Consider the following 16,582-nt stretch of genomic DNA (forward strand, 5'->3'; position numbering starts at 1 on the left):
GGAAGAGCAAACGTTTATTTCATTTTCTCCCGTCTCCCACATTCATTCGTGACTTATGTGCTGTGACCTCGTGGTTTGGGAAAGAGATACTTACCATGAGTTTGTCATGGGGTGGCAGGGAGGTTTCTCCTTTTCTCCAACCTCATTGTTTCCATGCGTAGGGACTTCAGTTCAGTCGCTCAGCCATGTCTGACTCTTTGCGATCCCATGAATCACAGCATGCCAGGCCTCCCTGTCCATCACCAACTCCCAGAGTTCACTCAAACTCACATCCATTGAATCAGTGATGCCATCCAGCCATCTCATCCTCTGTTGTCCCCTTCTCCTCCTGCCCCCAATCCCTCCCAGCATCAGAGTCTTTTCCAGTGAGTCAACTCTTCGCATGAGGTGGCCAAAGGACTAGAGTTTCAGCTTGAGCATCATTCCCTCCAAAGAAATCCCAGGGCTGATCTCCTTCAGAATGGACTGGTTGGATCTCCTTGCAGTCCAAGGGACTCTCAAGAGTCTTCTCCAACACCACAGTTCAAAAGCATCAATTCTTCGGCACTCAGCTTTCGTCCCAGTCCAACTCTCACATCCATACACGACCACTGGAAAAATCATAGCCTTGACTAGACGGACCTTTGTTGGCAAAGTAATGTCTCTGCTTTTGAATATGCTATCTAGGTTGGTCATAACTTTCCTTCCAAGCATTTTGGCTTCTTGTCCCACTCATTATTTGTTGTGAATTTCCTGAATAATGTCCACTGGTCCATGATTCTCAAGGACTCAGATTCTGGGGATATGTCCTTTTACTTTTTGTATTACCCTCAATACAATGAGGAGACAGGTGTATGTGTCTCGCAAAGCCAGCCCTTCCTTTAGATAGGCTTTCCCAAGAACTAGTATTGGTGAGGGACAAAGCAGGCTCATGCATTTTTGCATTACATGTAATTATCACTCTGTCACCTTTATTTATCCGTTGGCCCTCAACTAGGAGAAGGAAGAAATGGATGTTGTTTACTGACTCCCTAAAACCACAACAGTGACATTCTCTAACCCCCAATGAGCTGGGGTTGTCTGGGTGATTGAGACCGATCTGATTAAATTGAAATCATATCCCATTTTTCTTGAAAGACATACATATTTCTTCAGTATCTATACAAGAGCAGTAAAAAACTTTTCTTTTTAAAAACAGTTACAGAACTCTGAAAAAGAATTCTTTTCTTGCATACTCGCAGTATGGCTGTTGGTGAGACCTCTGTGTTTCTCTTTATTCAACAAATATTTGTTTAGCACCTTTTACATGCCAAGCTCTGTCTTACGTGTTGGAGTTATTGCTGGAAAACAAAAATAGATATGCCCCCTACTCTTCTTGTTGATCTTATATTCTACTTGGAGAAATAGGCATCAATCTAAAAATAAATCGTACAAATTGTTATACATTGAAAATCAAGCTGAAGTAATAGTCCACAGTTCTGTGAAAGTGTTTAACATTTACCCTGACCTTGACTGTTTGTGGGATTGGGGATCTGTAAAGTTTATCTCTGAAGAAATGATACTTGAAGTAAAGATAAGAGCAAATAAATAAATAGTTAAGGTGAAGTTAACTGAGTCTATATATTCATAGAGAGACAATTAACTGACTGTCTAACTTTGTATTTCACTATCTGTGGTATTCTATCCAGCCTTTCTGAGTATTTAGTTATGGCAATGATTTTCTCTCATACTTTCTAACTACCTTTACCAGCTTTCCTTGGTCACATGCGAAAATGAGAATATGTGATCAATCAATGGATATTTTTCCCCAAATTGTCAATTTATTTTTCATTTATTCAGTCATTCATTCACCTGTTCACTTGCTCACTCACTCACTTTTCCCATCTACCCATCCAATACCATTTATCAAATGTCTGTATGTGCCCAGTGCCATGCTTGAAAATGGGGTGTAGCAAGCCATAAAAACAAAATCATAGTTAATTGACATTAATTGTGTCTTTCACTGGACTCCTATACCACTGTGTTTCTCTCTCTGCCTTTTCAAGGTGTGTTTATTAACTTTCATGTTTGACACCCTCGTGATGGAGGAGGAAATGGCAACCCACTCTAGTACTCTTGCCTAGAGAATCCTGTGGACAGAGGAGCCTGGTGGGTTGCACAGAGCTGGACATGACTGATGTGACTTAGCATGTATGCATGCTTTGGAAAAGGAACCACTCCAGTATTCTTGCCTGGAGACTCCCAGGGACAGAGGAGCCCGGTGGGCTGCCTTCTCTGGGGTCGCACAGAGTCGGACATGACTGAAGTGACTTAGCAGCAGCAGCACCCTCATGAGGTTGAGCTCTGTGGTAAACACCATCCATATCTTTCTCATTTTTGGATTCCTTGTGCTTAATATGGTGATTGGTACAAGATGATATTCAGAAGATATTTTACTTGATTAAGTGAATGAAATCAATGTATTACTATTATTGAGGAGCATAACATTAAATATCAGATGAATGATTACTAGGCTAAAATTGGAACAACCAATTTGATGCTCCATTATGTAAAAAGATGAACTGAGGCACATTAACATTTTCTAGAGTTTATTTGAGTATAGGTTGACTTGAATTAGGCTGTGCCAAATCTAAAGTGGTTAGGTGCTCTCCATTTACAGGAGCTAGTGGAGAGCTTTTATATAGAAAAGATGCTGCAGTAATGCAAAAAATTATTTAATGGGGTATATTTTATTTGGTTTCCTTATTTGGGAAAGTCTACTTGGCTGTTTGTGATTGGCTGCCTTTAAGTTTCACTTTCTTGGGTTTAACTGCATTGACTCCAGCTTAGGTTTTGGTGTGTTTACATAGTCTATCAAGACATTAGAGCCACCTCAATCTAATAGTCTCCTTGTTTAAGTACTTTGCTGCTCCTAACTCACTTCAGTTGTGTCTGACTCTGTGCAACCCCATAGATGGCAGCCCACCAGGCATTCCCATCCCTGGGATTCTCCAGGCAAGAATACTGGAGTGGGTTGCCATTTTCTCCTCCAAAGCATGAAAGTGAAAAGTGAAAGCGAAGTCGCTCAGTTGCATCTGACTCTTAGCGACCCCATGGATTGCAGCCCACCAGGCTCCTCCATCCATGGGATTTTCCAGGCAAGAGTACTGGAGTGGGGTGCCATTGCAAGTGTAAACTAGTAATGCCCTGCCCTAACTGAAGCAGATGGCATTTGGTAAGACCTCAGTAGGTATTACCAAGAGCCATTTGTACTGGTCCCTCTGCCATTGTTCTAACTGGCTCCCTTAGCCAAGCACTTTGCCTTTTACTGCCTCGAATCTTAGAATCTTCTAGCAAACAAAGGAAGGTAAATGAAATGAGACTGATAAAGAGATCCTTTTCCTTGGATGGAAGTGCTGTATAACCAAGGTTCTAATTATTATGGCAGCCTATGTATTGAGAAATCTTAATCATGCCACACCACGTTGTATCTTTAAATTCTAGAGAAGTAATGCAAAAATTGTCAGAAGCTAAAGCATTTGAACTTTATTTTAGCTTCAGAAAGAATTTTGATAAATTTCACAGCTGAGTTCTCTTGAAGTAAAGGCTGTTTTAGAAGACTGAGTCAGGTACCTCATACACATCTCAACTCTCAAAATAGACCTGTGAGATTCAGATGCAAAAAGAGGCCATAATTTTTTTCTCTCACAGGTGCAGCACAAATCAAATATTTTCATTTGTTTTTCTAGTCATTTTTAGCCACCACTATAGCTTTATTATAGCTTTATGTTTTTCTCCTGTTTGCCCAACCAATTCCTCCTAAGATTTTCCACAATTTTTGGCTGAGAACTAAAATTATAAATTACCCAACAGTAAAGTCAGAGGATAAGTAAATCACCATCCAGTCTGATCACAAAATCAAAATGTTTGTGATATGTCAAACCTTTAACAAGTCAATTGCTTCTTTTGAAAAATGTGTCTGTTCTGCTTCATGCTGAGAACAGCTGAGTCATTCTATGAATTTTGCTCTGATATAGGACCAAAGGTGCAGTATCTTCAGACTACAAATTATGTCAAAAATCTAACAGAATGGCTAGCAGCTTTAAGGTCTTTTTTATTTTCAAGAATCTTATTTCATAGTTTAATTCCTAAGAAAACAGAGTTGAACTCTGGGTCTTTGGTAATCAAAATCTGTCCTAAAGACAAATTTTAGAGAGTAAAAGTTTGGTCTACAGGCCCTGAGCCATTTATGCTTTCCTGTTAATGTCACCAGATATCTTCCTTCTAAGAAATTTTCATAATTATGCTATTTTGTGCATATATACATTTATATGAAACTCCCTCCACTCTAAGAGTTGTTATCAGATCCCAGTTTGTTAATCAGTCTTGTTCCTACTTAGCTTCAAATAATCTTTCCTACAGATGACAAATTGGGGGACTTTGGAACACATTTATCAAACCCAAGTTGTTTTACGAAGCCAAAAGTAAAGATCATAAAAAGAGATTTTGAAGTCTTTGGACATGAATTGTGCAAGCATTTCCGAATCTGCTGAGAGTGATAATCATTGCAAACAATGGGCTCATTGAGTCTAGATGAATTCAAGCAGGACTACCAATTTCCATGTTAAAAATTTAATATTAGAGGAATGTGTTAGGTTATTAAATATAGAAACCCATTTCTGAGAATGGTCAATAACTGAGCCTTAGAAAGCAGACAGTTTCTCAGAGGATGTTTCAAGAATGGTTAAGGAAAACATTCCTGAGCCTTTCCAAATGCTGAAACCTGTAATTTGAGCTGTAACATGAATACTTTGTTGAACTGAAAATGAAGAAAATATAGTTTCTCTCTTACCACTTTCTCTCCCTCCTCCTCTCTCCTCCTCCACCTACCCACACACACGTAGAGTCCGCATAATGCTCTTTAAAGTTTAGGTAAGAATTTCCCTGGATGAGAGTTTCAGAATAAAAATATTTTATCAGGCATTGAAAGAACTCAAAGATCTTTTATTAATATTCTTGTACTTGTCATCTTCTCTCATCTGGCTTCCTGTCTCAAATAATTCTTTCCCAATTTACAAATAAGCCTCAAACAGAACATCAATATTTTTGTGTTGTCCAATTAACTAATAATCATATATATTTCTTGCCCACAAGTATTGGTAGACAAGTTAGAGGAGGTTGGTTAATTCTCTCAAAGATTAGAGTCCCTCTTGATATCTTTATTTCAGCTCTAAATACAAGATGAAGGGCCAGTAGGACTTGGGTGGGTGTCGTTGGGAGACACTGCTTAGTCTTTCAACGCCCTTCGTTTATAGCCTCCATTATCATTTTTCTCATACAATGAATCAGATCATCCTCTTTGCCGTTAGCCAGCCCTCCCAATGGCTTGGTCTGTTTCAAATGGATTGTTCGCTGCACATCATGCATGCTCAAATCTCTCATCAATTTCACAAAATTCCACTAATTAAGATACTTATACTTTCATTGCATCCTCAAAGAGCAATTTCCTAATGACTTATTAAAATAATGCCATTTTGCAGCCTTTGAAAAGTCCCACTTTTGCATAGTGTCATGCTATAATTAGTAATACAGCATCAGTGATTAAGCTGAATACCAATTTGAGGCATTTGCACAGCATTAACTGAGTTCGGTCACTAATGGGGTATAACGCTTTGATTGTTCCTTGATACCTGAACACTGTGACAACATCTAGATCTTTGGATTACCTTGAAATGTTGATTTCAGACTCCTGAAACCATGGCAACAGTTAATTCAAATGAATCCCAGGGCTTTAAAAACCAAGATTTTGAAGATTTTGTTGTTGAATTTCTTTGCTTTTTTTTTTTTTAACCCCTTGGTTTAAAAAACCTGTGAGAAAATACTTACAACCAGACTTTGTATAAATGCAGTATCCATTCACCTTTCTTATAGAAAAGAACAAATGTGGTTATCTTTCCATCAGTGAGAGAAGGAAAAACTGGCACATGGATCCCGTAACTGGTGTCTGAAGTTTGCATGTAATATGGTAGCAAAGTGATAAAACTGTACAATATTAGAAGCCACCCAGTTGCCCAAGCTTAGGAATCACCCCCCTCCTATAATATACAAAAACATCAAATTCTGTTGAAGAGGTAGTTTTTATATTTCTTTGATCTTCCTCATTTTCTTTACCACCTTCCTAATTTAGGCAATAGTCAATTAACCCAGCTCCTTGCCTCTCATCTAGTACATTTTGAATGTGGTGGCTCAGATATTAAAGAATCTGCCTTCAGTGCAGGAGACCCAGGTTCTATCCCTGGGTCAGAAGATTCTCCTAGAGAAGAGAATGGCAACCCACTCCAGTATTCTTGCCTGGAAAATTCCATGGATGGAGGATACTGGTGGGCTACAGTCTATGGGGTCACAAAGAGTTGGACACGGCTGAGCAACTAACACTTTTTTTTACACTTTCATGTCTAGTTGATGGGTGAGTGATCTTCCTACCTGAAAAAAATGTTCTTGATCTCCATCACCTTCAGAATAAAATATGAATTTTTGACATGAATTCAAGGCTCTCTAAAAACTGGCGTAGCTTAACTTTTTCACCGTTTCTATACTCATTTCTCCTATTGTTGTTGTTCAGTTGCTAAGTTGTGTCTGACTCTTTGGGACCCCATGTACAGTAGCATGACAGGCTTCTCTGTTCTCCACTATCTTCCAGAGTTTGCGCAAATTAATGTCCATTTAATCAGTGATGCTATGTAACCATCTCATCCTCTCCCTCTCCTTCTTTTGCCTTCAATCTTTCCCAGCATCAAGCGCTTTTCCAGTGAGTAGGCTCTTCGCATCATGCGGCCAAAGTATTGGAGCCTCAGCTTTAGCATCAGTCCTTTCAATGAATATTCAGGGTTGAAACTGCCAGCCATATTGCTATTATGTCCATATTAAATTTTCTTTTAACTAATAGGATATTTCTTATTTTTTTTCTGCTGTATTATAAACTCTTTGAAGGCCAGGAACCTGCCACATTTACCTGTGTATTCCTAGCATTTAGCATAATTCTTGTTACATGACAAAATCTTGGTATTTATTGAGATGAATTATCACTAAAACTGATCCTGTAGCCTTCACTCTTTGAAACAGCCCAAGACAAAATTGTGAAGAAACAAAAACTTTTCTCATTGTCTTCTTTTTTTTTTTTCCTTTTTAGACCTAGCCCTACTTACCAGTTTAGTCCCAACATTGCTCTTGTAGCTTTCATCAGCACACAGAGGATCCATCACAGTTGGCCTTCCTTCAGGACAATCTCCACAATTTGTACACAACGTGAACAAATGCAAGAATAGGGGAGATGAACACAAAGGTTGTTGTTCACTCACTCAGTCGTGTCTGACTCTGCGACACCATGGACTGCAGAATGCCAGGCTTCCCTGTCCTTCTCCATCTCTTTCAGCTTGCTCAGACTCATGTCCTTTGAGTTGGTGATGCCATCCAGCAATTTCATTCTCTGTTGTCCCCTTCTCCTCCTACCTTCAACCTTTAGGAAAACATAAAAAGGGCACATCTGGTCTGATGTTCTGATATTAGGGTTGGATGAATGCCCTTCAAGGACCCCTGCTGTGTCATTCTCCTTACTGTCTCTCCTTTCTCCCTAGTGTTCTGGACAGACACAAAATTTCTCAACAGTTCTCTCCAGTCATATGGAGAGCCCTTCCGTTTTCCCATTTGGAGAAGTCTAACCTCCCCGCCCCTCCTTCATTCTAGATTTCTGATGCCTTTTGTAAATTAATGTGATCTCTTTAGAACAGTAGGTAGTCATGGTATATTACCAGTTATCTGATCTTCAATAGCATCTGAAAATAGAAGAAAGTAAACTCTTGGGATACGTTTTCTTCCCCCTTGAGAAGATGCCTGTGTATACTTATTAAAGTACCCCAATTACTTCACCCTGAAATCTCCACTGCTATATTGTCTTACCCCAGGGGGTCAGAAAGTTGTCCAGCAAGAAGCAAAAACATCTCAGACTCTTCTCTGTTTATGATCTTTGTTTTGCAGCTGTTTGATAAAAGGAAGCCAGAGAACAGCAGGCAAAGTGAATTCTGCTTCTGACATGGGCAGGGGCAGAAGTAGGGATGCTCCACACGTTTTGTGTTTTCCTAGCCTCTGTCTTGTCTCTAGGCTTCTTTCAGAGACCTCTTGTTTCATTCTTATTCTTAGTTTAGCCTTTCTTGCTCTTGGGTTTCATCATACTCATTTAAATACTTTAGTTAATTTTTGAGTCATTCTTTCATCCAGTCATTTATTTCAACAAGATTTAATTGAACACCTATCATATTAGTCAGGATAAGTAATGCTAACCATTGAAACAAAAATCTCTATAGCTTAGCACAGTGGTTTACTTTGGACTTTCATGCTCACCTAAAGTCCAGTGTGAATGTTCCTCCTGAGACCGCTCACCTCATAACTATCATCCAGACATTTGATCGCTTCTATGTTGTGGTACTGCCATATTAAGGAATATAAGAATTCTTTGCCTCCAACCACACGAATAAAGAATCTTTGAAAAATTGCTTAGGATGTATTATGGCTAAGTTTGCTGGTGCTGTATATTACATGCACTCATGCTCCATTGGATAGAACTCAGTCACATGGTTATCTGTTCCACGCTGGCAGTGGGTAGATTCAAGATGGATATAGGAAATGTATTTTAATTGTGTATACAGGAAGGAGAGGATAGTCAACACAATGCCAGATATTTTGCTTAGTATTGGGAAGTTTAAAAAAATGAATAAGGAATAGTGCTTATTGTTGGGAGCTCACAGTCCAGCGAACCAGACACACACAAATGGAAAATTAATATAATATGTTATTAACAGTTACTGAGTGATACCTTCCTCCATGCACTACTTTAAGCCCTTAATATAGTGGCCTTTAATTAATATATTCATTTCAACTGTCCCCAGAAGTAAGTACTTTTGTTATCCTCATTTCATAGATAAGGAAACTAAGTCATAATAGTTTAATAAATTTGCCCAGGGTCACTCTGCAAATGAGTGGCTGACCGAGGATTCAGACCTAGGTAGTCTGTTTGCAAAGGTTGCGCACTTAATTATATTGTTCTACAATGATGAAGAGACGCTCAGGATGTTAGTGGACTGTGCAGGGACCCAGCTGGTTGTAGGATTCTGCAGCAGGCCATCTCTGAATTTAGGTATAATGACTGAGCTGAAATTAGTCCAGTTTGGTGGCTTGGAAAATTCCAACAATGGAAATGAGGATGGATAAGGGTAAAGAAGAGACAGTTATCTTGGCATATTCCAGGATCTGTGTGCGATCTGATGCCATGAGTTAGGTTCCAGGCTAGAAATAGGAGAGACTAGCTATAGAGGTTGGAGAAGGCAATGGCACCCCACTCCAGTACTCTTGCCTGGAAAATCCCACGGATGGAGGAGCCTGGTAGTCTGCAGTCCATGAGGTCGCTAAGAGTCGGACACGACTGAGTGACTTCACTTTCACTTTCATGCATTGGAGAGGGAAATGGCAACCCACTCCAGTGTTCTCGCCTGGAGAATGCCAGGGACGGAGGAGCCTGGTAGGAGGCCCTCTATGGGGTTGCACAGAGTCAGACACGACTGAAGAGACTTAGCAGCATCAGCAGCAGCTGTAGAGGTAGATGCGGCCAGGTATGCAAGGCGTTTTACGCATTGCTGAGGAGCTCAGAACTTATCCTAAGTAGTGGAAGCCTTTGAAAAGCTTCAGTTAGGGGATTTTAAAAGTCAACTTTACGTTTTACCTAAATTCTGCTGGTGGTTATGTGAAGGATGTATTGGAGTGGACCAAGAACACTGACTGAAAGATTAGTTAAGAGGCTTTCAAAGTAGTCCAGGATGGCCAAATGTTAAAATATCTTGTTTTATTTCTTATTACACAGATAATATAAAATGGTAGCAAATGATTATTATTTATCATAGCACTCATTTGTCTTCAAAACCATGTGTAAGAGGTACTGCTAACCCCATTTTACAGATGAGGAAACTGAGTCCCTGTGTGTGTCACTGGCTAGCAATCATTGTCACTAAGACCCAGCCTCTGCAGTCTGTTTCCAGAGGGTGTACAGTTAACCCCTAGTATATACAGTCTTTCCATGTGAAGAGTGTTACATTTTATTGAAGATGCAAAAAGTAGATGGGTTATGTGAGTGAGGGGGATGAGGAGGGATTGGGCAGCAGGGTCAGCAAGAGGTGAACCAATCAAGGGGTACAGGGCCCTCCTCCTGAAGGTCAAGGAAGTGGGGAGTCTTGGAGGCAGGTAAGCTGGTCAGGTGTGCCTTATTTTACAGAAGGAAAATCTGAGGCATGGAAGAATTATCATTCATTCAAGATCTTATAACTTGTAAGTCACAGAGGGGATATCAGTTCAGTTCGGTCACTCAGTTGTGTCTGACTCTTTGAAACCCCATGAACCGCAGCATGCCAGGCCTCCCTGTCCATCACCAACTCCTGGAGTTTACCCAAACTCATGCCCATTGAGTTTGCCATTGTCTCAACCATTGATGGTTGCCATCCAACCATCTCATCCTCTGTCATCCCCTTCTCCTCCTGCCCTCAATCTTTCCCGGCATCAGGGTCTTTTCAAATGAGTCAGCTCTTTCCATCAGGTGGCCAAAGTATTGGAGTTTCAGCTTCAACATTAGTCCTTCCAGTGAACATCCAGGACTGATCTCCCTTAGAATGGACTGGTTGGATCTCCTTGCAGTCCAAGGGACTCTCAAATCCAAGGGACTTCTGTAACACCACTGTTCAAAAGCATCAATTCTTCAGCGCTCAGCTTTCTTTATAGTCCAACTCTCATATCCATACATGACTACTGGAAAAATCATAGCCTTGACTAGATGGACCTTTGTTGACAAAGTAACGTCTCTCCTTTTTAATATGCTGTCTCAGTTCAGTTCAGTTCAGTCGCTCAGTCGTGTCCAACTCTTTGCGACCCCATGAATCACAGCATGCCACGCCTCCCCGTCCATCACCAACTCCGGGAGTTCACTCAGACTCATGTCCATCAAGTCAGTGATGCCATCCAGCCATCTCATCCCTCTGTCGTCCCCTTCTCCTCCTGCCCCCAATCCCTCCCAGCATCAGAGTCTTTTCCAATGAGTCAACTCTTCGCATTGGTCATAACTTTCCTTCCAAGGAGCAAATGTCTTTTAATTTTATGGCTGCAATCACCATCTGCAGTGATTTTAGAGCCCAGAAAAATAAAGTCAGCCACTGTTTCCACTGTTTTCCTATCTATTTGCTATGAAGTAACGGGACTGGATGCCATGATCTTAGTTTTCTGAATGTTGAGCTTTAAGCCAATTTTTTCACTCTCCTCTTTCACTTTCATCAAGAGACTCTTAGTTCTCCTTCCCTTTCTGCCATAAGGGTGGTGTCATCTGCTTATCTGCTGCTGCTGCTGCTAAGTCGCTTCAGTCGTGTCTGACTCTGTGCAACCCCATAGATGGCAGCCCACCAGGCTCCCCCATCCCTGGGATTCTCCAAGCAAAAACACTGGAGTAGGTTGCCATTTCCTTCTCCAATGCATGATAGTGAAAAGTGACAGTGAAGTCACTCAGTCGTGTCCGACTCTTAGCGACCCCATGGACTGCAGCCCACCAGGCTCCTCGGTCCATGGGATTTTCCAGGCAAGAGTACTGGAGTGGGGTGCCATTGCCTTCTCTAGCTTATCTGAGATTATTGATATTTCTCCTGGCAATCTTCTGGAGTCTATATCATCATGCATAGTTACCTCTATTGTGCCACATCCAACCAGTTATTTAGAGTGAAAAGTGCTTTCCTGTAGTATGAGGAGGTCTTGGATCAGTACAAAATTTAGCATCTCTCAAATCTATTTTTACAGTTATCAGTAAACACTTTCTACTAATAATAAAGCAGGAGTAGCTGTAGAGTATACTTATTCTTGGTAAGAATGGGAGCCATTTTTATGGTTTGCTAATGAATTACTCCCTACAGATATCATAAGGCATTAAAAATACACATTTATGTCAAATCTGCTGGTATAAAATTGTCCTCACTTTCTTAGAGCTCTCGTGGGACTTCCCTGCTTTTATTTTTTATTATCCTGTGCATCCTTCAGCCCAGTGTCACGACAAACAGTGCTAAATACATAATCTTTGGAGCCCAGAGCAATATGAAAATGGGGGCTCCCTGTTCAAAAATCAGGAAGGATTTCAAGACTGTGACAACGGAGAATTAAGCCAAGCTTAGGGCTCTTCTGAGTGTGGGACCCTGTGATTGCTTAGATCATACAGCTGTAAAGTTGGCCTTGGTGGTGGCCCTGCCCAACACTTAGCTTAGAGGCATTGTCTGGTGTATGTCCCTCTGTTGATCCCTAAGTATCCCTAAATATATGGTGTTTGTGTCTTCAAAACACTTAATTTGCTCACTAGGAGTTTCATCTTTAGGGCTTTCTCAGCTTCCCTCATTGTCCAGGGGTATAGAGGTGAATGACCCTGAGAGGACCCTGTTCCTTCTCACTGAGGCAGGCTGCCCATATGTCAGGTCCTGTCTTTCTGCCTCATGGGATCTCGGTGTATCGTTAAGACTATAGACAAAAGGAAATAATTAGAATTCAGTGGCCTTTTTGGCTTTAAGAATATGCCAAAGAGTGAGGAAAAAATATATTTTCAATATATAACTATCACAGGGTGATTGTCAGTAGCCAACAGTCTTATGAAAATATGTTCCATCCCTCAAGTAATTAGGAAAATGCAAATAAGAACTGTAAAGAAATTTTCTATTTGTCAGATTGACAAGTTGAAGTTTATTGAGACCAATTTTTGTTGAAAATATGGATAAGTGGGAACTTGAAAATTGGCCCAGCAGCTTTGGGAAACGACTTGGATTATCTCATAAGGATATGTACATCCTACAAACAAACATACATATTTTAGCCTTATGCCTTGTGGCTCAAAGGGTGGTTCCTCAGCTAGTAGCATCTGGTATTGGTTACCTGGGTGTTTGTTAAAAAATGCATCTCAGGCCCCACTTCTTACCATGGAATCAGAATTCACAGGTGATTCGTGTTCACATTACAAGTTGAGAAGCCCTGCTAGGGCACTTTCTTAGACATTTTTGACAGACACTTAAAGTCTAGAGGAAGAAGTACATTTTCCAGCATCACACACACACACACACACACACACACACACACACACACACACACACACAGAATGATATGAAATTTCCTAAAGCAATTTTTACCAGATGACTTGCCTTGCGCTCTGATATTTTTCATTTCTGTTGTCTTGGGAGGCTGACCTAAGAAAATATTGGTGCAATTATGTCAGAGAATGTTTTGCCTGTGTTCTCTTCTAGGAGTTTTATAGTGTCTTGTCTTATGTTTAAGTCTTTAAGCCATTTTGAGTTCATGGTATTTTTTTATTCTAGTGTAAACTCCTGGTTGAGATTCACTAAACTGACACACTAATGGGTGAATCTTGCCTAGAGAGCTCTGTCCTAGAGAAACTTTCACACATGTCTGGGAGACACAGAAAAGAATGTTTGAAACACCAGAGTCCGTAATACCAAATATTCACACTTAGATATGCTATATAGCAATGAAAACGAATGAACCACTGCTATTTGCAACAACAAGGATGCATCTCATGGACTTAATGTCAAATGAAAAAAGAACCCCAACAGATTGTGGAGGAATATATGCAGTATAATAATTTTGTATAAGGTCCAAAAACATGGAAAAATTATATATCGTATTTCTTAGGGATACACAGGTATGTATGAAGCTATAAAGACAAGAGATTGATGAATACATAATGTAGAATAGTGGTTCATGGGTTGAGTTTAGGGAGGAGTACACAGGGGGTGTGAAGCTGGTGTTATTTCTTTAAGCTAGGTGGCTGTTACATGGCGGATCACTTCCTTGTTATCCTTCATTTCTTGAACACTATAAATATTCCTTTGTGTATATTTAATATTAACAACAACAACATCAAAGATAAAGACTTCACATCAAAGCTATTATGAACATAGTTTCCAAAAAATGCTTTTTTTCTTTAAAAAGTTTTTTTAAAGGAAGTTTGTGTATGTAAAACTAGACTTCCCCATATGACTCGTATAATAAGATGAAAGCACACACAATTGATTTAGAAACCACCCCTGCAGCATAAATATCCCTTTAATCACTGTGTTGTTCAAAATATTTAATTGCGGTACTTCATTCTTCCATTTCAACGTAGGAAAAACATGGTTTTGCTGATGACAGTTATGCTCTCGTATTACAATGGGGGCAGATGTCTGCACTTAATCCGAGAAATTATCTGCATTTTAATGTTGAAAATATCTTTCGCAGTAATTAATAACAGACTGTGTAAGTGGACCCTTTCACCTCCTTGGCAAAGGCAACCGCATGGGTGATGCATAACCGTCTACAAACAGAGATACCATATGCTCCATGAAGTGTACCATGTGGGGCTGGACACTAACTAGTCAGGATTTATTAGGCCCTCATCTTTTACTGAGTCTACCATTTCTTTATTATTCATTCTTTATCAGCCCTGAAGAATAGAACTGATAATTGCTACTCCCATTTTGAAGAGAATGCAGTGAGAGGAGATGTAATTTGCCAAAGGTGGAAGAGTGAGATGGTGACAGGCCAGAGATTAAAGTCCGCGGTCCCAGGGGGGTGATTTGGATTCTACTGCCTCTGTGAGCGGATAATGGCTGTGCGTTCATCACACGCTTTTATCAGAGGCTTCTGAAGCATTTCTTGAGAAGAAATCTTTTTCCATCTGGTATCTCTGGCCCTTACAGTATGTATAACACCACTTAGCACCTATATTGCTCTTATATGTTTCTATTTTCTTCTTTAAATATTCCATTTGTGTAAAGGATTTGAGTCCCTAATAAAGTTATGAGCCCCTTAACAGCAGGAAATGCGTTTTTCTGTTTCTTTTGATACCCTCTCTATCAGCAAAATGCTAGGCATGTAGGCCAACCCTCAACAAATAGCTATTGCTCTCTGATCCCTTACGATGACCGTTGGTAAATTAGGTGACCAAAACACAGGATTCCAATTTGCTTTATAAAATTACATTTTTCTTTTTACCAAAAAGGATCTGTGTTTGGACTACTTTTGAAACATAGCTAGATTTAACAAAATTCAATTTTGACGTAATTTCATGTGTACACATTCAGCAGAGTGATATACGGAGTAATCACCTTAGAGAACCATTTGCTCATGTGAAAAATTATAGAAAATGTGCTCTGTGCTCCCTGTGAATATTTGCTTGGGAAACTGGAACTTTGTAAGGCACCATCATCCCCTGTCAACTCTAATATTAAAGTTCTTATTTAATTAGCTGTGTCTGGCCTTTATGATTTCCAGGTTTGAAAGAAAATGAAGGAAAGGATAAGAACATTGAACTGCTTACCATGGATGATGGGAATAAATGATTGTGAAAAATGCTAATCTTTAATTTGAATTATTTTGAGTATTTTAAAAAGAATTAGTTATATATGATCTGTGTCCTTCCCTCCTTTGCTTTCTCTTTTCCTTCTTTAAATTTTTAAAGTGTTCCTTTCTGTTTGGTTTAGAGACTCCTAAGCATCAAATCCATCAGTCCCAGCCTGACAAATTGGATAGCCTCTGCAGACTGATATGCGCCAGTTCCCACTGATAGACATAACAGCTGGCATCCATTCTGAGTTGTCAGTCCCTGTACCATACTGATTGCTAAAGATTTGACTATCACCCATCCCTTGCCATGCATGATATGGGCTGGCTGCATATTTGGGTTCTCAACTATTACAGTGTTCTTGCTGTACCTTTCTCTTCAGTTCTACCTTGGGTTTTCAAAGTTGAAGATGAACAATGTGTAATGGGCTTTTATAATTTTTACCTGCCCAGCATGTATTCACCCTGTTTTAACAGCCCCCAGATATTTTTTGAGGCTCATCCCTCTCCATCTCAATCCAAGAGGTTCTAGTAGAACTGCCTCCATTCCCAACACACGTTCCAGACCTGGCCACATTGATTTGGGAAGGATGATGTCATCTCATCATATTTCTTAAACATCCTGAATTATTTCCTGGGACCACTGGCCTAGAAGCATATCTTCATTTCTACTGGTAGGGATGGAGAGTCTGGGGCAGCCATCATGGTAACAAGTGGAGTCTGAGAATGGAGTTAGCACAGAGGCAGTAGAATTAGGACATGGAGAGTAAGGGAAATTTGGTCTTAGGACTGAGGTTTTAACATTTTCTTAATTAAAAGGTTAATAGTTTTTAGAGCAGTGTGAGTTTCACAGCAAATTTGAGCAGAAAGTATAGAAAGTTCCATATATCCCCTTTCCCTACACATGCATAGACTCTCCCACCACCACATACCCAGAGTGGTACATGTGTTATAATGGATCAGCCTACATTGAGACACCTTCATCATCCCAAATCCATAGTTTTCCTTAGGGTTCATTCTTTGTACTGTACATTCTATAGGTTTAGACAAATGTATAATGACAGGTATCTGTCATCTACATGTATCATGTATCCACGTGCATCATACAGAATGTGATTTCTCCACTATTACTGTTGTCTTTTGACCAAATTCTTGCAATATCCCTCAAAAT

Source organism: Capra hircus, chromosome 6 (genome assembly GCF_001704415.2).
Source record: "Capra hircus breed San Clemente chromosome 6, ASM170441v1, whole genome shotgun sequence".
Taxonomy (NCBI): domain Eukaryota; kingdom Metazoa; phylum Chordata; class Mammalia; order Artiodactyla; family Bovidae; genus Capra; species Capra hircus.